Source organism: Physeter macrocephalus, chromosome 5, assembly GCF_002837175.3.
Source record: "Physeter macrocephalus isolate SW-GA chromosome 5, ASM283717v5, whole genome shotgun sequence".
NCBI lineage: Eukaryota > Metazoa > Chordata > Mammalia > Artiodactyla > Physeteridae > Physeter > Physeter macrocephalus.
In genome coordinates this window covers 23,247,988-23,275,167 of record NC_041218.1, presented here as the reverse complement: position 1 = coordinate 23,275,167, position 27,180 = coordinate 23,247,988, and the positions used below count along the sequence as shown (strand labels likewise).

At 40.4% G+C, this 27,180-nt stretch overlaps 1 protein-coding gene across 12 annotated transcripts in view; it reads left to right on the top strand.

Moving 5' to 3' along the window:
• The first annotated feature begins 10,582 nt into the window (after nt 1-10,582).
• Nucleotides 10,583-27,180, top strand: part of NRF1 (nuclear respiratory factor 1) — a 129,436-nt gene continuing 112,838 nt past the window's right edge. For all 12 annotated transcript variants that reach the window (XR_003679732.1, XR_003679733.1, XR_003679731.1 and 9 more), the window contains exon 1: nt 10,583-10,705. The gene's annotated coding sequence lies outside the window, so the exon portion shown is untranslated. The remainder of the gene's footprint in view (nt 10,706-27,180) is intronic.

Below are 27,180 nucleotides of genomic sequence, written 5' to 3'. Positions count from 1 at the left end.
TATTATGGAAAAATCTTTATGCTATGTTGTTAAGTTTTTTTAAAAAACGAGGTGCAGAAGAGTGTATAGAGCACACTATCATTATAAAAAAAGTGAAAAATATATCTTCATGGTAGTTTATATATGCATTAAAAATATCTGGAACAGGGCTTCCCTGGTGGCGCAGTGGTTGAGAGTCCGCCTGCCGATGCAGGAGGCGCGGGTTCGTGCCCCGGTCCGGGAAGATCTCACGTGCCGCGGAGCGGCTGGGCCCGTGAGCCATGGCCGCTGAGCCTGCGCGTCCGGAGCCTGTTGTCCGCAGCGGGAGAGGCCGCGGCAGTGAGAGGCCCACATACCACCAAAAAAATAAAAAAACCAAAAAAAAAAAAAATCTGAAAGAAAAATAAGAAACTACTAGCAGTAGTTTCTTCTTGGGGTGGATGGAAACTAGATAGAAACTTGATCAAGGTGGAAAGAGACTTTTCATTGTATGCCTTTATATACATTTTAATGTTTGAACCACAAGTAATATATCCAAAAACTTAAATCAAATTTTAAAATTAAGTGCCTGATACCTCCCTGCAAAGATACAAACCAAAGTTGAATTCCACATTTCATATTTAAGTACATTTAAACTATGAAATGTATGCTCCTACTGTTGTTGGAGTCTAAAAATTATTTGTATATCAAATGGTTTTTAGGTAAACAAATCTCTAATAAAGCATGTAATCTTTGTGGAAATAATTTTGAAAGATCATACTCAAAGCTTAGTGCCTTAAACAGTTGGTACAAAGTACTCCAGTGGGGAATCATTTTGACCTTTGCTCTGTTTGACCTCAGCGCCCCTTCATCTATAATGGTCTATAGAACTGAAAAAAAAATTAAGTGGTTGACAGTTTATGTTGCAGTTTTGAATGTTTGTTTTTAAAAAATAGATAACTTTGAAATTAAAGCAAATAAAATAATAGTAATGATTTTACTATTTACATATGTTTATAATGAATGCCCCAACCCGTCTCTTTTTCCCTCCTAAAGTTTTTTTTTATGAATTAAAAAAAATCTGTGAAGTCTAAAGGCACAGACTAGAGAACCCAAATCTGGAAACAGACTCACACATAAACAATCACTTGTGTGATGAGGCGGCAATGCAGAACACAGCAGAAAAGGGCAGTCAATAAACAATGCTGGCTCCAGTGGATATCCTTATGTTTAAAAAAAAGCAGCAGCTTGACCTTTACTTCATACCATTACACAAACATATATTCCATGTAGGTGGTAGAGCTAAATGTGAAAATTAAAATAATATAGTTTCGAGAAGATAATATAGGAAACTCCCTTCATTACCTTAGGGTAGGCAAAGATCTTTTAAACAGGAGACACAAAGCACCAACCATTAAGAAAAAGATTGATTTTGCTTACCAAAATTCACCATGAAGGAGTGAAATGACAATCACAGAGAAGGAGAAGATATTTGCACTCCATATAACCCACAAAAACTCACATGGCCTCAGAGGTGTTCTCAAATGAACTTCTCTTCCTGTCTCCTTTATTTTTGTTAATGGAGCTACTGTCACCAGCCTCATACTTCAGCATCATCTTTGGGCTTTAGGGTTGTTTCTGTTTAGCAATTTTAAGCAATTGTTTTCATTAGGTAATACAACCAAATGGTTCAAGATTCAAAAGATTTGAAGGTGAACTGAAAAGATGCTCTCCCACTGACCCCAGCCACCCATTTCCCCTCTCAGTGGCCACTAATGCCGTAAGTTTTGTGTGTATTCCTTTAGGGATATATACATATATTTTGCATATGTAAGCAAATATGTTTATTTATATATTTTTCTCCTTTAAAAATAAAACTGGTAGAATATCATATATATAGTTCTACCCCTTTCATTTTTCATATACATGTCTTGGACACCATTTCATCAAATGCTTTTTCATCCTTTGTTAGCTGCATAGAGTTCAACAGCATTTCTGATTTCTCTCTTCCTTGTCCCCAACATCCAATCAACTGCCAAGTTATATTAATTGTATATTATTTTTCCTACAGTCTGTGCATTCCCAGTGCCAATTCATTTAGACTTTCACCTTTCTGCCTGGATTAACACAATAGCCTCCACTGTTTGCCCCAACCTTAGCCCTTCCTTCAGTTCATGCTATTCTGTTCACTTAATATGCTTAAGCACCACTCTATGTCATTTCCCAGCTTCACAGTCATCATTATTTTCTCAGTGCCTGCAGAATCTGACTCTATGATGCTTCCGTTTTTCTTACTATCCCCTCTTCCTTCATGCTCTGAACACTTAAGTCATACTTAAGAGTCTGATTATCCTAGAGCAGACTTTGTGAGTTCTCATGAGAGTATTTTCTCTTATGTTACTTTATCTTGAGGTACATGACCTTGACACTAAGTCCAAATCCTCCCTGCTTCTAGGTTTAGCTAACTAACTTTTCTATGAAGTTCTCCTGACCCTCACTATAAGCCAGGGCCAGGAGTGGGGTGAGCCTAGCAAGGCACCTAAGGTGCAGAATTTAAGGAGGCACTCACTCTTGAGGTTCTACAAGTGCCACACCCCTCTAAACCCCCAAAGAGCTTGCTTCGTACATCTCTAGTGGGCTTTCTCTTCCTACCTGTATCATAGTTATTGATAACAGAGTTTATCTTCTCCCTAGTGCTCAAATTTCCTTGAGTATAGAACCAAGCCTGATACATGTTGGATCCCTGGTGCCTTGCCCAGAGTCTCATAAACAGCAGATGTATATTCATTAGAACTCTAGGTTGCGAGTGTCTGCCCATTAGAAACTCTACTCAAAGTGCTTTAAGCAAAAAAAAGGCAATTTGTTAGGAGAATACTCAGGAACCTATGGAACCCCAGGACGGGGATCTGGTGGGTCCCAGGAAGAGAACCAGAGACTAGAGCACTGTGGGGACCCCGGGAAATTCTATGTAATGTTGGCATCTCTGTGTGTGTCTGCCTCATTCTTCTCTCACTACTGTCTGTTTCCCAGTTCATCTGGCGGAAAATGGCTTCTGTCTCCAGCTCCCAAAGTTAAGTAAGTTGTTGGTCAAGGAGAGAGAAAGAGAGAAAGAGAGAGAGAGAGAGAGATCACAATTTCAATTTCAATATCTCCATGAAAGGATCTGATTAGTCCAGCTTTAGTCAGGTACCTGCTTCTGGACTAATCATCTGTGGCCAGAAGGCACAATTGGAATACCACAGCCTTGAGGACCTCAGTGGTGTTCATGGACTTTTTATCTGTAGCTCCATCGTTAATGTGACCCAGCTCCAGCACGCTTCCAGTCTCTGTCTCTTAGCCAAACATTCTAAATTTCTGAACTTGGCACAGCGTGGGTCAGATGATTTTATGTCTGCACCCCTCACCAATAGGGATGGGGGGAGGTGTTTCTGAAGCACAGGTGTGACTTCTGGGGGCCATTCTGTAAATGGGGGCAGTTTCCTGAGAAGGCGGAGTCTGTTGAGCTAGTCCCTCCTAAAGTCACACTCAAAGTTGACGGTTACAAGGTATTGGTTGAATAAATAAATGAAATGAGTGAATAATCCCGTTAAAAAGAGCAACTGTCCAAAGCTACTAGGTAAGCCTCAGAGAGTTATTGGATAACTCACTCACTCGTCACTCGCAAAATCTAACCAGTCTCCAAGCCCTGATTAAGCGTTCTTCCCAGGGTCTCGCAAATCCTTCCCTCCCCTCTGTTCCCGGGAACCTCCAGCATGACACCTCCATGCCCCGGCGTTAGCACTCAACGCCCGATTGCTCTGCCTGCCTCAGCCTCCCCGCCTCCATCCCATGCTGCTGACGGAGAGAGATCTCACAGCACACAACTTCTCTGTTGCCACCCGTCACTCAATCTGTCTAAAACCGAACACATCCTCTTTCCATCGAAATAGGTTGTCCCTTTAGATGACTGTCAATGACACCACCCTCTTTTCAATATTTAATTCTTCAAACCTTGGAATCACCTCTGACCTTTGCCCTCCTAGTCCTTCAGTATCTCATCGGTTATCAAGCAGTGTCGAATTTTCCTTGATTTCCCTCATTGGTCTTTTTCTTTTCATTTATTTTAGCCATCTCCAGCTTAATTCTGGCCTGTTCAGCTTATCTTTCAGGGACTGACAGTAGGATAATAAGGAGAAGATATTTATTTGGGGATCTGGGAATGCCTAAATCCTGCCTTGGCCAGCCATCTTCCCTTCCTGTGAGGTCCCGGGGGGACTTACATGTACAGGGAACAATGACACAACCAGGCAAAAGAGAACTTTATTATTAGCTGGGTATTTGGCCTCAAACCACAATGCAGAAGTCAGGAGAGATAGGCTGGACTCTGGTCGTCTCTGTTTGCCTATTCTCCCCCATCAATATCCAAATATGAGTCTTAGCCTCTTACTGCCTAGTGGGACAAAAAACCACTCTCAACAGAGAAAGTGAAGCGAAAGACAAATCCGCAGTCTCTTTGCCCAAAGGCTGGGGCTGTCCCAAGCCTTCAGAGGTGGGCAGTAGCCCCAGGGCCTGGTAAGCTCGTGGAAGAGGAAAAGAGAGGATGCTGGCTGGGGTGCCTCCAGCAGGGCAAGGGCAGCCCTTGTTACCACTCAGGATATGTTGAAGATGGGAGAAAGATGGCAGCCACTCGTGCTGAACCTTTTACCCTTTAAAGGCTCTATCCCTAGAAAAATGTAACTTGTCCATATTCTCCAATTTTAGCAAGCTTTTCTTCCTTCGTGGGGCTGGGGTGGAGTGGGGTGAAATTTCTTGCTTATCACCCTGACTTCACGCTAAAGAGGGTGAAGAAGGGGAGAGTCTTGAGTGCCCTCTAGGGACCAGTGGCTCAACTCATATTTGGATTCTAGTGAATCTACACTATTCTGATCTTGTTAATGCCTTGCTCAGAATTGTCATAAGCTGTCTGTTGCCTACTGAGTTAAGAACCAGTTCCTGAGGAGGCCATTAAGACCCTCTACAGTCTCAACCTACCTTTTTTTTTTTTTTGTCATTTGAATGATCTTAGGATTATGGCATGCAGAGCAAGAATAGGAAAAGAATGCAAACATAATCATCCAATAAAGAGGTCAGTTGGATCTAATCAAGAAGGGAGGGAACCTGGGTGGTTACCAGATTTTTTCCAGACCTCATAACCTAATCAATAGGTCCAGAAAGAACTAGGTAAAGCATCATGGGAATCTAATCTGTACAGGAGGGTCTGGGAGAACCTGTTGACATAGCATCACACAGAAGGGACTTGGCATGTTCACAGTGGTGGCAGAAGAATCTGACACATCTTGGCCAAAAAGCAACCTCAGGCTGCTGAGACAGGACTCCCCATCCTCCTGCAAAGGTAAGCCCAGGAGGCTTGACGCAGTACCCTCAATGTGCTTGGGATGGTAAATGTCATTTAATCCTAAGACAGTTTAGAATTAAATATGAGAAAGATGAAATACAACGAATCCATAGTATTCATTTTTGTGTTAACTTTAGTAGTATTCTGTGTAATTTGGCATTTTCAATGTTTGTAAGATTTAGATAATGTATTAATTAGAGAATCTGACAAATTAGCCTGTGATTCCAATGTAAGATATATAACTGAATAATTGATTTTGGACCCGTGTTAGAGATTTTTACTAGTGTGCAAATAATATTGAAAGAGAACCTGACGTCCTTTATAAGTTTAATATATTAGATTTATAAGAGTATTCAATTAATAGCTATTTGCTAGATACCTGACTAAGCAAGTAACTTGAACTTTTTGCCTTGGTTTTCTCACCTGTAAAATAAGTATGATAACAGTACCTGTTTCATAAGGTTGTTGCACGGGAATGAATGAATTCACACAAGAGCTTGCAATACTGTTTGACTTTTAATGAATGCTCAATAAGTTATTGTTATTGTTATTAAGTATATGAGGAGGTTTTGTTTGTTAGATCAGGCATTTAATTACCATATTTAAAAGGCAAAGTGAACATATTATGTATATAAATGCTGATTAAAATGTTTAGGGAAATTTATTGACAATGTTGTAAGTGAAGTTATTTAAGGGACCTTAGTGTATTCCAATCGAGTTGAAGGAGCATTAATCAGCCTCTTCGCAAGAAAGACAAGGTCCATGTTTCCCACTGTAACCCCAGCACCAAGGCATTTGGTACCTAATAGGTGCTCAATAAATATGTGTTGCATTGAACTGAGAAGTCATATAAAAAAAGGATTCTAAGATGTTATAACCCATAGACACTGTGAATTGAGACAGGGACCACAGGAGGAGGAGGAGCTCTGAGGGGAGACATAGTGGGCAGGCTTTAACCTACTGAAATTACGGCGTCTGTATGACATGAGCTCCTGAACACAGTTTGAAGTCTCATGTGTAGGGCAGACCCACGGGAAACAGTTTGGAACAGGAGATATATATTATGGGGGATCATCAGCAGAGCTTGGGTTCAGTGAGAGGAGGGCCCTTTGAAAATGATTGTTAAAACTCCCTAGATATATAAATAGATGAGATTAATGAATTAAGCTTAAAGGTGTAAAGGAAGATTGGTTTTAAAAGTTGTTACCTTAATATAGCAAATATTAATTTAAAAAAACCAAGTAACAATAAATAGTCTTTTCTGTCCCCTCTCCCACAAATCACCCTTAGGTATAAAAGAACTCATCTTGACGTGTCTAACCTTGTTACACACTGCTCCCTTACACAAATCCCTTGTCTTGGCATCCCTTGAATGCTCTTCCCAACTTTTTTGGGGAGTCCCCAGGGATAGAAACATGTGTTCAGGAACACTCATTCACCATCATCATTGTCACCATCACAGCAGCCACCACCTATCATACCTGTATTTTGTACCAAGCAATTTACATGATTAATGGTAATTGGGAAGAGCTAATCATACCCTGCACTTACTATGTTCTTCCTGGGTGCCAGGTACTGTCCTGAGTCCTTTGTGAGTATTATCTCCTTATTTCCATGTCACGGGTGAAGAAAAGGAAGCTTAAAATGTTAAACTTGCCAAAGTCTCACAGGTAGGAAGTGGTACGGCCGGGCTTTAAACCAAGAATTTGACCCCAGCACCCATGTTATGATGCAACATGCTTCCCCAGTAGTGGCCTGTGGTCTCTGAAAGCATGTGCTCTGGCCACTTGGGCTAGCACTCTCTGGAAATGCAGACCCTGCTTGGGCCAGTCCTTGACGTTCCCAAAGAGGCAAAACTCCCTTGAAGTTGCTCCCACAGTGTCAGGTTCCCATCCATCCTTATTGGGCTGGGGCTGTGCACATTCCTAAGCAGAGATGGGGAAGCTGCTGCTGCTCTTGGAACTCCACGCAGTTTATCAGTGGGTCCTGAAGAGTCCCCAGTTGCCCCAACTCATCTCTCTTTGTTTCTATCTCCCCCTAGGAGTTCTCACATAACTTCAATTCTGATTACCTGAGTGCTTACTATCTGTATCGCCACTCACTTGGTATTTAGCACACAGTATAATTTTTTATAGGTAACCAGTCAATCAAATGACCATTCCAACTTTGTTGGAATCTAGTTCTTCTTTAATCTCTTACAGTAGATTTGTCTGCATTTTTTCTGAGACTGATTCTAGAATCTCAGGTCATTTTGAGTCTTTTGAATAGAGCAACTGGGGTTCCCAGGCTCACTTGTCTAGGGAAGTACAGTGGTCCTCTGTATCCACAGGTCCCTCATCTTCAGACTCAACCAACGGTAGATCGAAAATACGTGGAGAAAAAATACAAAAAATTCCAAAAAGCAAAACTTGAATTTGCCACGCACTGGCAACTATTTACATTGTACTTACAACTATTTACATAGCATTTATATTGTATTAGGTATTATAAGTAATCTAGAGATGATTTAAAGTATACGGGAGAATGGGAAGATGTGGGTGGGTTCTATGCAAATACTATGTGGGCCATCTTATATAAGGGACTTGAGTATCTTGGGATTTTGGTATCTGTGGAGGTCCTAGAACTATACCCCCTCAGATGCTGAGGGCCATAAGCTGATGTCATTTGTATTTCTTTTTATTTCTTTCTTTATTTTTGTAATTTGTATTTCTGAGGAGGGTAGACACAGAGCTCTTCTATCATATGAGTATTGAAGATCTACTGGGACTTCCCTGGCAGTCCAGTGGTCAGGACTCCGTGTTCCCAATGCAGGGGGCACGGGTTCGATCCCTGGTTGGGGAACTAAGATCCTGCATGCCGCACGGCATGGCCTAAAAAAATTAAAAAATTATAATAATAAAAAAAATTTTTTTAAAAGATCTACTATGAGACTGGCATTGCACAAGATGCTGGTGTACGGTCATGAACAAAACAAAATCCCTGCCCTCCTGCAGATTCTGGATTGTGGAGGATACATGGTTGGAGAAGTACTGTGTAGAAAGAATAAAGCAGTGCTTTCAAACTTTTTTGCAACTGAAATCCAAGAAGAAGTGCATTTTATAGCATGATCTAGCACAAACACACACACCTCTGCACATACATTTATATATCTGAAATGAGTTTCGTAGAACAAGAGTCTTACTAAGTTTGATATTCTCTGATATTTTCTATTTCTTTCATGAAATGTTGGTCATGGCTCACTAAGTTAATTTTGTGCTTCATCAGTGGGTATCAACCTGCAATCTGAAAAAATATGGTAATGGTTAAGGGCACAACTCTGAGGTCAGGCTGATGGCTTTCAGACCTGGCTCCACCTTTTACTGTCTGGGTTTGAGCAAGCAATCTCTACATACCGTTGTTTCTCCATCAGCAAAATGAGATAATAATAATAGTAGTACCTACCTCATGGACTCCACTTGAGAATTAAATAAGAAAGGAGATAATGTGTGTAAAGGACTTAAAATAGGGCCTGACACAATGTGAGGGCTCAATAAACATAGGTGGTAAATATTAGGTGCGATGATGGAAGGGAGAAATGAGGGAACGTTTCCTGGAGGAGACCTCAAGGAGTAGTAGGAGTTATTCAGGGGCAGGTTTAAGCAGATGAATAGAAGGAAAAGACAGAGAAGTTTTGTGCAGAGACAGCAGCCCTTGCAAAAGTTGTGAGGTGGGAGAACTTCCTGTCTTGTATGACCTGAGAGCTTCCCAGTTTGGTTGCAGCCTGAGGGAGAAGTCTGTGACAGATGTGGTTAGAGATGCAGCAGGGGCTGAGATCACGAAGGGCCCTGCAGGCACCTCGAAGAATTGTAGACTTTAACTTATGTGTAATGGGACCTTATTAAGCCTGTTAAGCAGAAAAGTGACATGATTTACTTTTTTGAAAGACCAATCAAGCCGGAGGGTGGAGAATGGATTGGGGATGGCAATCCCTGTGGCAGGGAGACCATGAAGGGTCTATTGCAGTATCTTGATGAGAGATGAGAGTCACCTGGACCAAGGTAAAAATGACAGGGAACAACTGTTTTAAAAGATCTAACTGATAATGGCACTTCAGGGAGAAAGGAGTAATGGATCATTCCTAGGTTTCTGGCTTGAACACCTGGGTGGTAGGCGGTGACACTCTCTCAGACACGCTGGATAAAAGAGACATTCCGTTTTTAATTATGTTGAATTTTGAGGTAAATGGAATCTTCTTGAAAATTAAAGTATCCTGGTTTTGTCAAATTGTTTTTTGACACTCTTTGGGATGTTTAGTAATTCCCCAAAGCAACGGTTCTTAAACTACGGTCTGTATGACAATCCCCAGGAGAATGTGTGTATTTGGGGGGTGGGGTGGGGCGGGGTGGGGTGTTAGAAATGCGGGTTCCTGGGCTAAGAAGCCAAGATCCTAGAGAGACCATTTGGACCCCAGGATTTAAATAATCAGTCTGAATGACTCTGATGCAGGTACTCTCCAGATCACAATTTAAAAAACAAAGAACAACAAAAACTACCTCTCCTGTGTCTCTAACATTAGTTTTTCTAGTCTCCACCCCTCCCTGCTTCTCAGGCACTTGCTTGCGGGGGGGGGGTCCCTATTGCTTCTGACTCCCTCCACTCATCAACGCTCATGAGAGTAAGGACTTCCTTTCCCTAACAGGTACATCTCCAGCGCGCCCAGAAAAATACTTGGCACCGAATGGGCCCTCTGGAAATGTCTGCCAAACGAATGAATGAGCGAAAACATTTATATATTGCTTTGTACAAAAACTTTAGCTTTTAAATACTTGGGCAGGGTTTGAAATAGGGAAGCAAAGGTCATTTCAAAGAAAGGGTGAGGGAGCGACTGGCAAGGCAGCGAGGAAAAGGTGAGGAAACCCCTCTCCGATTATCGAGGCACGCTCAGGAGGTCCTATTTCCCGGGGTTGGGGGGCGAGAAATGTGACTATTTACAGATTAGCAACCATCTTGGGTCGCCTGCGTTACTTCCCCGGGGCGTGCACATTTCCCTAATACAGTTGCTTTCGTGATTCCGGCTCCATCCAAACCTCTACAGGGAAATGTGAACGCGGGGAGACCTCGGGGGACGGCCGGGGACCGAGCCCAAACACCCTCCGGGATGCCCCGCCGAGGCAGTGCCGACCTCCCCATCATGGCGGCGGCCGGGCGGGGAAGCCAAGCCCGTGCGTAGCGTGCGTGCCTCCTCTCCCTCCCCTCCCCCTCCTCGGCGGCGGCGGCGGCGGCGGCGGCTTAGGCGGCAGCGCTCGCCATTGCCGCTGGTGGCAGGAGGCTGCGAGGAGCCGGCGCGGTCGCAGTCTCCACGGCGCAGGCCCACGGTAGCGCAGCCGCTCTGAGGTGAGTGCCCTACCGCGCAATCTCCAGCTATTTCAGCCCCGGCGCAGCCGCAACACGCCGCCCGCCCGCCGGCCGGCCGGCCCGCCCCGCAGCCGGCACCCTGCCGCCCCCGGCTCCAGGCCTGGGCCCCCGCCGGATTCGGCCCGCCTCGGGCGGGGGGCCCCGGCCCGGCCCAGTCAAACCGCCACCTCGAGGATGCGCAGGCCTCACTAGGCCCCAGGCGTCCTGGCGGGCTCGGGAGGGAGGCGCTGCCCTCCCGAGAGCCCCAGGGTTCCGGCCTCCCCCGCCGCCTGAGGCTCTCGGGGCCGCGGCCTTCTCTCCGCCGTGGAACCCGGGGCCCGGGCCCGGCCTTCCCGCGGCTTCGGGAGCAGGAGGCCCGGGAGAGCGCGTCGGCCTGGGAGCGGGAGGTGGGCGGGCTGCGCGGGACGGGAGCCGTGGCTCCCAGCTCGCCTCTTTGGCCCTTCCCGGGTCTGGTCCGCGGGCGGCGCGGGGCGGCGCGGCGCGGCGCGGCGGGCTGGGCCGGGGCGCGGGAGCTGCTGTCTCCTGCGGGAGAGGAGGCTGGCTCTTCGGGCAACCTCCGAAGCTTCCCTCCCGCCGGGGTGGCGTGGGCTTGTTACCCAGGTAGACTGGGGGACGCTGGAATATGGCGCGTTGCCCACCTTCTTGCAAGTTAGGAGGCGGCAGCGGCGGCAGTTCGAGGAGGAGGGCGCAAAGTCCTTTTGTACGCAGAATTAAGGAGCGACATTGTGTTTTCTTCCCTAGCAGAGATGCTGCCCGTGGAGGGGGCTCGGTTCTTCCTGTGCTTGGGATGTTGGTTCCCTGGGTGAGGGACAGGGGGAGTGGCGCGACCCCGGGAAGGAACCGAACCTTTGCCACTGGAACGACAGGAGTTCTGGATGGCCTTGTGCATGGGTGTTAGCCCACATCCCCAGCCTTTCGGGGAACTCAAGGGTTTGCCCTTTGCATGTTCTCCACGTAACTGGGCGATGATGTCCACCATCTCTCTCACCTGTTGTGTCGTTGCTGTACGTTCTAAAGTTTCGACAGTCTTTTTGACTGTGCCCATCGGAACTTGAAGTTGTTTAAAAATCTTAATATTTTTAGGGCTTCAAATGATATCCAGCCATTGGAGGAGCTGTTGCCTGGTATCCATCCCTTCTTAAACATTAGATTAGCATATATTAATTGCTTAGTTTACAGCTGGTGTCACTTGTGCTTAATTCTTTCTGTGGTCAGAGCAAAATTCACATTTTCTTAAGTGTGTAGAGACAATGTATTGGAAACTCTTAAGGTGAAAGTGTGAGTGAGACTGTCAGCTCTGCGGGAGAATGGGTATGCACATCTCACACCTTTTGTCAAGGGCATCATCTGCTGTCACAGCTCACGGTGATCCTTTCCCCATTTCACCTTCACCCAGCCTTTAAAAAAATTCCTTTTCCTTTGGTCTTGAACAGTAAGTTATTGAGTTGTTCCTCACTCAGGGGAGGGGGGACTTTGGAGATGCTGGGGTTTTTTCCTTCCCTTAATTCAGTAGTGGCCTGACTCCCTAGAATTGTGTTTGAAAGTTCTTGATGTGTTATTTCATAGGTAGTGAAAATATGACTAGCTCCATCTGTGCATCCGAGTGTAATTTCCTTATTTTATGAGTGCAAAAGCAAGCATACAATTATCAAATGTAAATGTAATGTAGTATACTTATTCTTAACTTGGGTCCAGAATTGTGTGCAGAATTTTTGGTGGGGCTTTTTTTTTTGACAGGAGTTAGATGTGGCTTTCAACAAGGTGCATCAGAATAAGAATTACTGTTTACTATCTTTTGGTTCATCTTTATTTGAAGTCCTTTGATTTCATCTGCCTGCCTCCCCCGCCCATCTCAAACTCAGTATACATGAGGAAAATTACTTTTTGCTTGGGAGTCTTGGTATATTCTCATTTGGAGGGGGGGAAATGGTTTCTTTTCCCCAAGACAGGAGTTTTCTTACCAGGTTTTAAGGAAATTCAGCAGATTTAGGGAAGTAACTATAGGACTAGGAGATATGAGGGCCCTTGTCCAGATATAGAGGGAATTAAAGGAGAAAGGATTTCAGGATTCCCTCCCAATTCATGGATACTCCAATGGAACCCAAAATTGTACGGTTTTTTGGTTTTATTAAGTCACAATTATGTATCCATCTCTAATTTTTTAGGGAGCGAAAGACCAGCTTCCCATGATTTAAATATCTGAGTTTGCATTGCCTATACATCATAGGTTCAAGCAGACTTACTTCAAGAAGTATTTTATGTGAAATGATAGAAAATGGGTGACTTTTAAGGGAAATTTAAGCTCCTTGTAGTCTGGGGTTAAATTTTTTATACCTCTTTCTGTGTATGTAATAAGGCATTCAGTAAATGTTTGTTGGGGAATAATAAAAATGAACAGTATTATTGAAATTAAAAATTTTTTCACAAGTATTTGAAAAGGTATGCTGAATTTTTGGTTTCTGGAAGTTCTGTAAACTGTCAGCCTTTAGAAGCACACCCTCCAGTCTCTGGAGAACAGGAAGTTATTGCATAGGTTCAGCTTCTGTCAGATATCTTTAGGCAAACCCAGTCCTTCATGCTGCAGTGGGCTTGTTCATCTACTCAGTGCCACTCCGAAAAGTTGGAGGGTAAAGGGGAGCTCTGTGGGTTGTTGAGTCTCAGAAGTGTCTGCTCTAACCTCAGAAGTTTTGGCATACTCTCTCTGGGGCTGTAATTAATCCAGGAAATTCGATATTTGAATTTAGACGTTTATGTGTATCTATGTGTGATGCTTAATAATACATATATATAAATAGTATTTGGAAAATCAGTCTTACAGGTAAATATCAATCTTTGGTTTTGTAAAAAACATTTCAGAAAATGTTTCATACTGAAGGAAATTTTCTCTCTGTTCTTTCATGTTTTCCTTGAGAGCTAAAGCTAGTGTTTTCAGCCTGAGCTTACCCAAATATAATTTTCCATGAATGCTTAGTAAAACAGCAATGAAAAAGAAACCCACTTGTTAAGTTTATTTTAGAAACATTTTATTTAGACCAAGTCCAATCAGTATTTTTTTAGGCTCTGGATACAAGTTAAATTTTGAGCATTATGTATCATATAGGTCCATCCTCATTAACTAGGGAGTGGATTATCCACTTTCTTGGCTTTTCAGCTAGTGCTTTTATGCATCAATATTTTACTAAGGAGAACAGGCTGGAGGAGAAAAAGTAAAGGAGGTGAAACAAATCAATTTCAGGTGTTTCCAGAAGATTATAACCACATTGAGCTATTGGAAACTTTTACTCCTGGAGCAACAAGAATGCTTTGTCTGAAGTTATTTTGATGTAATATGGTCAAAACTTAGAAAATGAACAGAAGTTTTGATTGCTCAAGGAAAATAAGTGGATTATATATACCTTGGAATATATATTTTTTTCATCAGCAGCAGTCACTTAGAAAATAAAGTGACCATAAGGAATCTTCTCCAGAATTCCAGACTTGGTAGCCTTCGTTATCAAACTGCTCCCGAGCCATCAAATAATTTCTGAGGAAGCCATGTCTAGTAAGGGAGGTGTGTGTGTGTGTGTGTGTGTGTGTGTGTTGGGGGAGAGTTGGTGGGGAGGAGAGGGGGAAAGGGTAGATGATACTGGTAAAAGAATCTAGTTTTACAGATTGGGATGATCGCTGGAATTTTGGAGATGTAGTATTTTTATTTTATTTTATTTTATTTTTTTGTGGTACGCGGGCCTCTCACTGTTGTGGCCTCTCCCATTGCGGAGCACAGGCTCCGGACGCGCAGTGGCTCAGCGGCCATGGCTCACGGGCCCAGCCGCTGCGCGGCATGTGGGATCTTCCCGGACCGGGCCACGAACCCGTGTCCCCTGCATCGGCAGGCAGACTCTCAACCACTGCACCACCAGGGAAGCCCAGTATTTTTAAAAGAAGCTAAAAGAGCTACTTTCGTTTGGTGATATACAGTGTCTACTGTTTGTAGTGTATTGTTTAGTATATAAGCACAGTATTTCGATTAGTTCATGTATGCTGATTTCTGTGGTTACAAATGTGAAAAGTTTGGCTGACAGTTTAAGTGGACATTTTCTTCGGAACTGTTAAATGGTGCCTGTTGGATAAACTATGACAAGCCTTTCTCAGAATCATGAAGAATGAACTCTGTATGCATAAATGTTTAGACCATTTAAAAAAAAGAGCTTATATTTTTCACTGTTGGTAGTTGTAAAGTCTTTACTTTTTAGAACTTGGAGAATCTGTTTTGTTGTTGCCACTGAATGCTAATGTGGTTAGGCTGGCAGCTAAACCTACAAAGAACAAGAGGAAGTGAGGAAATGTTCCTGTGAAACATTGCTTAAAACTAAGCAGTGGACTAGAAATGGGGAGCTGGAGACTAGGGGACTTAATTAGTTTTATGTTCAAAAGAGGATGAGGCGTACCCTCCACTGAGAAGTAACCTTAAGTGTGTCCTCACTCTGGAGTTTTGCCATTTATTCACCAGACATTGATTGAAGACATACTATATTCCAGTCATGTTCTAGGTGCAAGAGTAACAAACCGTGGGCTTTGTCTATAGCGGAGAAAGATAAGGATGCAACTAACTATAATACAGTTTGTTGAGAACTAAAAGAGTGGTGTGGGATTATAGAAGGAGGGAGGGAATTCTGGGGGAAGGGGTGGGTGATACAGGGAGAGTAAGTGAGGTTAGGGAAGACTTTTCATATAGTGGATGCTTAAGTAGGACTTTGAAGGGTGAGTAGCTGTTTTACTGATGAAAAAGAAGAGGCTAGATGAAGGGAATGATAATCTGATTTTAGAAAGCAAGCAGATTTTGCTGTACTTGGGGAGTAGTGGAAAATGAAGCTGATGAGGTTGTGGCCTGATTGGGAAGAGCATGGGGGAGTTAAAGATTATAGTTGGTTAATGGATGATGATGATGATGATGCCTTTCATAAGGTAGGGAATGTATAGGGAGAACAGAATTTGAGGAGGAAGGTAATAGGGTATGATGCTAGGTGTGGGAATCAAGATATGTCAAATAGGTTAGGTACCTGAAGACTTGGACTGGAGCTCAAGGGGAAGAGGGGATCTATTAGGAGATTTGTATTCATTGGCATAATGTCATATAGAAACTGCAAAAGAGTATAATATCAAGAGTGAGGAAACAACTAAGGCAACCTTGGGTAGCATCTATATCTGAAGGTCAAGTGGAAGAAGAGAGGCCTGTGAAGGAAGTTGAAAAACAATGGCTGAAGAGATAAGATAAATGGTATAGGGTTGAAGAAGCTGAGGATAGGGATTAATGGAATTTTAACAGAGGATTTAGCAATGTGAAATACTACAGAGCTCACTGGGATAAAAACTGGATTTGGCAGTTAAGAAATAAAGTAAATTTTCTGAATGTGTTTGTGTGTATGTATGTATTTTGCCATGAATCATGATAATTAAACACAGTGGATTTCTGGAGTCTTATTGAATATAGGGGTAGGGCCTTAAAACACAATTTAATAGATGACCCATGCTTAGAAATAGGTCCTATTACTCTCCTTCTCTCATGGGAATTACAATATAAAAACTTCGGGAGATGACTTAAATTTTAACAATTAGAGTTTATGTATTTGAGTATATATAGTATTGTATATTTGAGTTTATAATCTTTAAAGTTTATAATCTCTTTTGAAGGATTTTGAAGTTTTATGATATTTATAGGTTAAGTGCAGGGTTTTTTAACCTGGGTTTTATAGTTCTGGGGTTCATGGATATATTTTGGCTGTGTGATCCTGAATCTTGAAATTGTTTGAAAAATACTGTGTGGGCCTATATGATTTTTCTGGGGAGAGGGTCCTTAACTTTCATGAGATTCTCAAGGGGTTCTTGACAGACAGAAAAGTCAAGGGCCTTTTTGGTAGTGTTAATGATTAAGTCAAATGTTGGTTGTGTTAGTTGCCTGAAATCAGTTATCCCGACTGGGCTAGGTCAAGCAAGGGAAAGAAACTTTGAGTAGGTGTCTGGGGTGAGGAACTTTGAGAAGATGTAAGGTACCTTTCGGAGATAGGAGTAGGAGCACCAGAAGGAAGGTGGGAGGAATGCCAAACCAAAGCTTAACCAGCTTCAGAATTTTGTCAAGTCATCTGAATTCCTTGCTTTTTTATATTCCAGAATTCACACTGTATATGACTATTCATACACTCTATACAATAGGCTTTGTGCGGGGATCAAATTACTATTGTTTTAAAGAGAAAGTGAGTTTTGAAAGAAAGCTAAGTGGTTCATTAGACTGCACTCAAATTCATTTTTTAAAAAATTAATTTTTGGGCTTCCCTGGTGGCGCAGTGGTTGAGAGTCCGCCTGCCGATGCAGGGGACACGGGTTCGTGCCCCGGTCCGGGAAGATCCCACATGCCGCGGAGCGGCTGGGCCCGTGAGCCATGGCCGCTGAGCCTGCGCATCAGAGCCTGTGCTCCGCAACGGGAGAGGCCACAGCAGTGAGAGGCCCGCGTACCGCACCAAAAAAAAAAAAAAAAATTTTTATTTTATATTGGAGTATAGTTGAATCATGTGTTAGTTTCAGGTGTACAGCAAAGTCAGATTCATTTTTAAGGTGGTAGTTGTTTATATGCACTTTGGAAAACTTCTAAAAGGCACATGTACCAATCCAGTGATCTGGGACAACACATTTATTCTCTCCTTGCTTAATTTTTCTGACCATGAAATGAAAATACCATTGGCCTGTCTTATAGGGTGTGTGTGAAATATGACAATTATGAAATGTTTTGAGGTCTAAAATGATATAATGGTAACAGATTGCTAGTGTTCACATTTCTTAAGCCATTGATAAAACCTGGATTTTAAAAATAATTTATTTATTTATTTATTTATTTTTGGATGTGTTGTGTCTTCGTTGCTTCGCATGGGCTTTCTCTAGTTGCGGCGAGCGGGGGCTACTCTTCGTTGTGGTGTGCGGGCTTCTCATTGCCGTGGCTTCTCTTGTTGTGGAGCATGGGCTCTAGGAGTGTGGGCTTCAGTAGTTGCGGCTCGCGGGCTCTAGAGTGCAGGCTCAGTAGTTGTGGCGCACGGGCTTAGTTGCTCCGTGGCATGTGGGATCTTCCCGGACCAGGGATTGAACCCGTGTCCCCTGCATTAGCAGGCGGATTCTTAACCACTGCACCCCCAGGGAAGTCCCAGAATCTGGAAATTTAAGCAAATTATTTAATAATGTTTCATACTAGAACTTACTTGATTCCTAAAATATTTCATATGAAGTTTTAGATAATTGCTCATTTTTACTTTCTTCTTCTAATCTTTGGATCTTTGAAATTGCATTAGGAGACAGTTTTGTCAGCTAGGCCCCGGATTCTGGGCAGTGATCTCCAAATTTTATTGTCACCCTTACAAGTAAATTTTGAGCACACATTCTGAATCACATTTATTTATAAATGGTATTCCTCTTATTGTACTAATACATTTATGTACATTATAAAATATGTAGAAGGTGGAAATTTTAAAAGGATCAGCTAAAAATGAATATTTTCAAATGTCTTGCTAATTGAGTTAATGATGGTTCAGTAATTTATGAGTTTGATTTGCTTGTTTTTATAAATATATTTGCTCATAATTCATTTTTCTTTTCTGTAATTAATGCCAGTTGGCAACTGTATAGGTTACCCTGTAAAAGTATTGGTAAATACAAGAATTACATGAATTAAAAAAAAAAAATTACATGAATAAACATATTGGGTAATCTTAAGAAAATTTGTGTCATGCAGCTTGCAGTTGGGCTTGTGTTTGTGGATTATGTTTACATTCACTAAATCTGTCCCGAAATAGAACTGGAGTATTTTCTTTGTTCACCTTTTTTTAGTCCTTTGTCTTTCATTAAACAATTGTGAAATAAAATTTTCAGTAATAGATCTTTTTATATAAATATAATCACAAATTAAAGAATCAACCAGGGTTTGCTACATAAAAACACCATCATAGAACTAGTCTGTTGACCCCAAACTGGCTTTAGGAACGAAGTCTAAAGAAACAATTCTGGTATCACCAATTATGTGATTGAGTGTTAAAATTTTTGTCTTCCTTAATTTTTGTCTTTATATTTTTTAAGTTTTTCTACATTGAAAATGTATTATTTTTGTAGTGAAAATTTTTAGAAAGGAAACAAACAAAAAACCCCCCAAATCAATGGTTATTTTTGGTTTATAAGCATATATGTGATTTTCATTTTCTTTTCTATAGCTTTCATTATTTTTCAGATTATTTTTAATGAAAATGCATTAACTTTCATAATTAGAAAAAATAAACATAAGTATGAATAATATAATTATGGCCGTAGGGAGTCAACTATCAGATTTGGGGCAGGCAAGTCACTTATCCTCACTGGGCCTTTTTCCCCATTTGAAAAATGAAGAGGACAGAGATGGTAAAGTTTCTTCTAAATAAAAATTCCTTCTAAAATTAGTTCTGAGTCTCGTGTTATGACATGGTAAACAATAAATATATTTTCTTAATGTGAAAAGGTGCGTATATGTGTTTATTATAGAAAAGCAAAGAGAAGAAAATTCAAAATAATTGTAAATCAATCATACATATTTAACAATATTTTAATTATATGGTTTTAGATATTTTCCTAAGTGTACATGTATGTACTTGCATGCACACACACACACTGTGCATGGATATACTGTATATGATAATATGAAATAATACTCTGTATACTGTCTTGAACCAAAAATGTCTAAGGGTGTTTGTTTTTGCCCTGAAACATTCTTAATGGGGCAGTTATAAATCTATTTTAATGAAATATAAAAGATGTTAAAGTTTCTATCCAAATACAGTTTAGTCCAGGAAATGCTTACTGTCTGTTTCATGCTCTGTGTGGTTTTGCCGAGGTAAGGGTAACTTGGAGTAAGGGCGGAAGGGCTTGCCTATGAAAGCTTACTTAGTGAAGAACGCGAGCTAAATCCTGGGTTAACCTCAGTTTCATTCACATATTAACTTGCTTTTTCTCCACTCTGCCCTCACACTTCATGAGCCAAGATTCCTATTTGTAGGCTAGTTTCTAAAGCGAACAAGTTTGTCTCAGTATTATTAGTCTTTTATTTTACCCTGGGACCTTCTGAGTTGTTATATTCCCACTGAGAGCAAATTGATATTAGTAGCAGCAATCATATAATACAGGAGTGTTAAAAATGCATGTTTGTTTTTTTAAAGCATTATCTGTGGGGAGTTCGAAAGATTTTATGTACGTAAACTATAAATATATTTATAAATATAAAATGCTATGTAGTCTAGTTCATCCTCTGCCTCAATTAAGTATGTGATATATATAATTCTAGTTTTATGTAAAGAATACTGGCTCTTTCTCAAAGATTTTGTGCAGTAGATTCTCTTTAGAAAAGTTAGTAATATAATCCAATATTCTTGCCTACTCATTTAGTTCTGTCTTTAATCTTTCTGGTAGCTAGTTTGTTTATACAAAATGGAAACAAATCTAGGGTAAATATTTCCTTAGTTATCACAATTAATATCTAAAGTAGCCTAGTCATTTTTCATCTAAGTATAATACAAAGCCTGCGGAGGTATGTGTTGGAAGAAAAAAGTCTGATTTGTTTATTCTCTTCCCTTCTACTTTGAAAATTAGAATCTTTTCGAGGAGAAAAACTTTATCATTTATACTTGACAATTAAGATGCTTAAGTCAGTGTCTTTCAGACATAGGGGGAGGTGGACAATCTGGGAATAAAAAGTACAAACTTTTTGCCTCAAACTTTTTTTTTCAGTTTTTGTGTTTGAAAGATGTGAGAGCAGTCACTAATCCTAACTTGAGAATCCACCAAGATGGATTGTTTTCATTCTGAAGAAATCCATTTTGTAGCTAAATGAGTGGTATATATCTAATGTCCTTTAAATAGGTAATCTTTGGTTAGTATTAATTTAGGGCCTTTGGTAAGGTAGTGATTCTTGTGTTTTAGGCTAGCACAATTTTGAAATTATCTTTTTTTAAAGAGTAATGATTATTTTATAACAATAATTGTTTTCCCTTAAAGATGAAAGAATATGCAGCTGTTCCCTGTAAATATGTATACTCAGATTTGGCCTGCCAACAGAGTTTAAGAACTCTAGATCCAGTGGCCTAATTGACACCTCAGATGCCTCAGATGCACTTCATCCCAAAATGAGATTCCCTTTTCAAACTTGGCCCTGTTCCATTCTTTCTTACCTTAGTGAAGGGTATCACCATTTCATCTGTTTTCTCAGAACAGAAACCTTGGTCTTTCCATATTGTCAAATCCTGTTTAACTTTCTAAATAAGCTCAAATTATCCTCTTCATTTCTACCATTATCACTTTTGTCTGAGTTGCTATTGTTTCTTTTCTGGACTGTTGGAATAACCTATCACTGGCCCACCTGCATCCACCCTGGCTGAGCACTAATCCATTCTCCTCATTGCAGGCAGAATTAATTGATCTTTTCTAAATACACAAGTTTGATCATGTCCCGCATTTAGGATGAAGGCAAAGCTCTTTAATGTGGCTGTACTTAACCTTTTGGACTCATTTTGTATCAAACATTCTGCCCTAACCATTAGACCTTTCCTATTGTTCCTTCTGCCTGGAAAGCTTTTTCCTCTCTTTTATCTGGTAAAATCTTGTAAATTTTATTCAAGTCTCTACTCTATTCAAGCATCATTTCCTCAGGGAAGTTTTACCACATTTCCCTTATTTTTGTACTTTTTCTTCACCATTTATGTCTATACATGTCATTTTACATTTGTTGGTATATTACTTGATATATGTCTGTCCCTCCCACCAGATGGTAAGCTTTATGAAAGTAGACATCATGTTTGTGTCCATCACCAAGCACAGTGCCTAACACATAACTAACAGTATTTATTTGAATACATGATAGAAACCTTGCAAAATTCACTTGTAATATTTTATCTTATTACTAGGTTTTTGTGGTACCATCTAATATTTTATGATTTTTAGGAACTTGGGAATGGGAAGAGATTCTGAGTCATTTAAGCCAGCTCAACTCCCCAAAGTTACATGGTCATCAGTCTTCTTGAACACATCCAGTGATAGGAAATCATTTTGGTGGGTACTAACTACTGAAACTCGGTTTGGTCTTTAATACTTTTTTAGATGGTTAGAAAGTTTAATTTCAACTGAAGTTTCTCCCTGTAATTTTTACCTACTGGTCTCACTTTTGCTCTTTAGGACTTCCAAAAATAAGTATAGTTTTTTGGGTTTTTTTAAATAAAGTCCTTTCAGTCATCTCTATTTTAGTTTAAATATCCCAAGATCCTTAAACCTTCTTGGAAAGGTAATGAGATATGCCGGAAGGATAGAGTTTGGGGGCTAAGTTAGTTTCCTAGGGCTACTACAATAAGATACCATAAACTTGGTGCCTTAAAACAACAGAAATTTATTCTCTCATAATTCTGAAGGCCAAACGTCAGGAATCGGGTGTTTGTAGGACCACAATCGCTCTGGAGGCACTGAGAAAGAATCTGTTGTTTGCCTCTTACAGCTTTTGGTGGCTGCTGGCATTCCTTGACTTGTAGCTGCATCACTGCAGTCTCTGCCTTCATGGGCACACTGTCTCCTACTCTTCTGTCGGTAATCTCTGTTGGCCTTACTCTCATAAGAACACTTGTCATTGGATTTAGTACCAACCTGGATAATCCCAGATGATCTCCTCATCTCAAAATCCTTAATTTAGTTACATCTGAAGGAACCTTTTTTCCGAATAAGAGAACATTCATAGTTTCCAGGAGTTAGGTTGTGGACATATCTTCTTGGGAGCCACCATTCAACCCACTAAAGGGGCTCTTGGGTTTAAATCCTGATAATGCTGCCTCCTAGCATTTTGCAACCTTGAGCATGTTACTTAATCTCTCTGAGCCTGAATCTCCTTAATTTTAAGACAAGGATAATAATACTTGTATCACTGATATGAGCAGATTTAAGGAAAATTCAGGTGAAGTACTTGACACATGGTAACTAACTCTACATGTTGCCTTCCATATTATCAAACTGTGCTGACCCTACTGCACTTTGTCAGGGCCCCTAGATATCAAGCGTGGCCTAGAACCCAGCACAAGTGCAGCTGGTCTGATAAGTACAAACTACAGTGGGTCCATTTTTTTCTGTTTTTTGGGGCAGTGTATAGCCACTATGATTAATGTAGTCCAAGTTTGAATTATGTTTATTTGTAGCCACATCATAAGATTGCCTCATTAAATTTAGAATTGATTAAAACCCCATTTCTTTTTCATTGGTGCAACTATTAAACTTCTATTGTGTAGTTGCGTGTTTAGAACCAAGCGTACATTTTCACGTTACATTGTATGTTATAAGCGTTACATTATCAAATCATAGTGCCTAGTGCGTAATGGGAGCAAAATTTATGCTGAATTTAATGTTGCTGCATGGTTTAAAGGAATCTTTTTTTTTTTTTTGGCTGCGCTGCGTGGCTTGTGGGATCTTAGTTCCCTGACAAGGGATCAAACCCAGGCCCCCAGCAGTGGAAGCACAGAGTCCTAACCACTGGACCGCTAGGGAATTCCCTAAAGGAATCTTTAAACTTATCTACTTTGTTGTTGTTACGAGAACATTTCTTAAAACAAACGCTGGGGTGAATATAAAAAGGAAGAGAGTTACCATTGAAGTAGCAACTGTATCAGTTATATTGGGCAGATGGATGGCATCACTAGATACTCTTTCAGGTAATCAGTGGCTGATCACTTCCAGGTTGATGGATGGGTTGCTTTTGGTACTTCCATCAGGTATATGAGATATGTGTCCGTTGCTTATTTAACAAATATGCATTTAATGATTTCCATATCTACTAGTATTTGGAATTTGCATTTGAGATAAAAGACTGGAGAAATGGATGATGTAGAAATGGTGTTTTAAAAATAGTTAGAGTATTACATGCACATTGTTAAATGATCAAACAATATAAAAGGAATTCAATGAAAAGTGAGTTTCCCACAGTTTCCCACCCCCAAAACAACTACTACTATCAGTTTTCTTGTGTAATCTTCAAGGTAGGGTAAGCAAAAGTGTGTGTGTGTGTGTGTGTGTGTGTGTGTGTGTGTGTGTGTGTGTCAGTGATAGAAAATACATATGTGTATAATTATGAGAGGGGGCCTTAAAGAAAAAGCAATTCAATATAAAAGGAATTCAATGAAAAGTGAGTTTCCCACAGTTTCCCACCCCCAAAACAACTACTACTATCAGTTTTCTTGTGTAATCTTCAAGGTAGGGTAAGCAAAAGTGTGTGTGTGTGTGTGTGTGTGTGTGTGTGTGTGTGTGTGTCTGTCCTTTTTAAAAAACACAGATGATTGCTTATGTGCATGTGGTCCTCTAGAAAGTGTTTTTGTTTGTTTGTTTTTGAATGTCATGTTTTGTATCCTGACCCTCAGCACTAGTGTAGGATTTCTAGTTTTTTTTGCCCTATTGTTGAGAGACAGGGAACCAAATTTCATAGCTTTCTATTACTGATTTGATTGTGTGGGATGCATTTCCAAGAGAGTTGTATATTATATAGTTCTTTGTGAAAGAATTCTTTTTATAGGCTGTTTATACCAGGGAAATAAAGCCAGTTTTAATTCAGACTACTTATTTAGAAAATGACTGAATAAAAACTCATCACATTGGTTTAAAACATCATCCTGGTGTTGCTTGAGGCCTTTTCATGCTTGCTAAGTGAATTACTCATTTTGATTATATTGACAGCAAGGCGAAATAAATTATTTCAAGAGCCAGGTAGGTAATATAGGTCTAGTTTAAAAAGAGCTAGAAAATTCAAGAATAGAGGGCTATGGTAACCTTAACATTCTACCTTGGGTAATTATCTGTGGGGGCTTTTTTTCCCCCTCTTTTGTTAAAGTGTAAGCCAATGTTTCTCTTTTTTAAAAATTATTATTTTATATTGGAGTATAGGGCGTGATTTACAATGCAATGCTAGTTTCAGGTGTATAGCAAAGTGATTTAGTTATACATATATCTATTCTTTTTCAGATTCTTTTCCCATATAGGTTATTACAGAGTATTGAGTAGAGTTCCCTGTGCTATATGATAGGTCCTTGTCGATTATCTATTTTATATACAGTGTGTACATGTTAATCCCCACCTCCTAATTTATCCCTCCCCCAACCTTTCCCCTTTGGTAACCATAAGTTTGTTTTCTAAGTCTGTGAGTCTATTTATCTTTTGTAAATAAGTTCATTTGTATCATTTTTTAGATTCCACATACAAGTGATATCATATGATGTTTGTCTTTCTCTAACTTACTTCACTTAGTATGATAATCTCTGGGTCCATCCATGTTGCTGCAAATGGCATTATTTCATTCTTTTTTATAGCTGAGTAATATTCCTGTATGTATGTATATACCACATCTTTATCCATTCATCTTTTGATGGACAGTCTACCTTGGGTTATTATATGTGGGGTTTTTTTTCCTCCTTTTTGTTACAATGTAAGCCAGTGCTTCTTTTATTTATTTATTTATTTATTTATTTATTTATTTATTTAGGCTCTGCCGGGTCTTAGTTGCAGCATGTGGACTTCTTAGTTGCGGCATGCATGCGGGATCTAGTTCCACGACCAGGAATCGAACCCGGGCCCCCTGCATTGGGAGTGCAGAGTCTTACCCACTGACCACCAGGGAAATCCCAGGCCAGTGGTTCTTAATCTTTGGTTTCAGGACCCTTCTTAATAGTCCTTGAGGACTCAAGAGCTTTTGTTTATGTGGGTTATAACTGTTGATACTTACTGTATTAGGAATTAAAACTGAGAAATTTAAAAAATGTTTATTAATTTTAAAATAATATACCCACTACATGTAAAGTAAATGAAACATTTTAATTAAAAATAACTATATTTTCCAAAACAAAAACAATTTAGTGAGAAGAGTGATATTGTTTTACAGTTTTTGCAAATCTCTTTTGTGTCTGGCTTGATAGAAGACAGCTGGATACTCCTATCTACTTTTGCACTCAGTCTGCTGCAGTATGTTACAGCTTTGGTTAGAGTATAAGAAGATCTGTTTGGAAAAGGGAAGAGTATTTTTTTTTTTTTTTTTTTTGTGTGGTATGCGGGCCTCCCTCTGTTGTGGCCTCTCCCGTCGTGGAGCACAGGCTCCGGACGCGCAGGCTCAGCGGCCATGGCTCACGGGCCCAGCCGCTCCGCGGCATGTGGGATCCTCCCAGACCGGGGCGCGAACCCGGTTCCCCTGCATCGGCAGGTGGACGCGCAACCACTGCGCCACCAGGGAAGCCCCCGGGAAGAGTATTTTAAGAACCTTTTCAGATTACTGTGGATGACATTCTTTGATATTACATGAAAACTCAGCAGTGTTAATTTCTTAAAGGTGAATTGCAATGTGGAATCTGAAACCATATCTGTGCTTTGTTATGTTAAAATCTGTTGGTTTATCATGCACTTTGAATGGATCTTTTAATCCATGCATGATTTTGTAACATCATACATTGGTCATTTGGAAAATATTAGTTTACTGAGTTATGCAGATCTTCTACATGTTGACACAAAAATCACATTCATTAACACTACCACTGACCTCATCAGAAAAGACTTTTAAGTAATGGAAGGCTGTCAAGCTCACTGTGGCAGATACAAGTTTTCCAAAATTCTAATTATCACTTGAAATACCCAATTTTATCATTGACAACAAATGCTCTCAGTTGTTTTCCTTGAAGTGATAGGCTCACTTTGTTAATTTTTGAGAAAATGACTATCAGTTACCCAGGTCTGAATAGCCATATAGTTTGTCAGCTACTCTTTCAAGTAAAAATGGTATTTGTTGGGGAAAAATGTGGGTAATTCAGTTTGCGACTCAAAGCATGGTTTATGTGCTTTTTGAAATAGCCATCACACTTCCGAATGCAGAAGTACTGTATGTATACTTTCCATCTGATTACACAGAATAGTAAAAATACGTGAATTCAAGGGTGAAGATTTAATAAAATTAATAATTTTTACTCTTTCATCAGCACATTCTTAAATTATGAAATTGACTCTTTCCTTTTACTGTGAGTACATGAAGGTGAAGAATATAATGATGACTAGTACAGTTTGGTGCCATTGCCTTTAATTGTGCTAAGATGCCAGTAGTTTTACCCTACCATTGCTTTTGCATTCTAAGTGCAAATATAAGTACAGTGAAAAAAGGCAAAGAATGTCTTAGTTATTATGAAAATAGTTTTGACCTCACTGATCCCTTGAAGAAATCACAGGGATTCCCAGGGTTATAAGGTTCACTTTGAGAACTGCTGCTGTAAGCTATTTGAGGGTTAAACTAATCACCCCACATGTCCCCTTTCAGTTTCTGATCCAGGATTTTTCACAGAAAAGGTGCTCAAAATATATTTGTTTTATGAATGTGATTTGATGACATTTAAACAGGAAAAAACTTGGTGAGTAAAATTATGTAG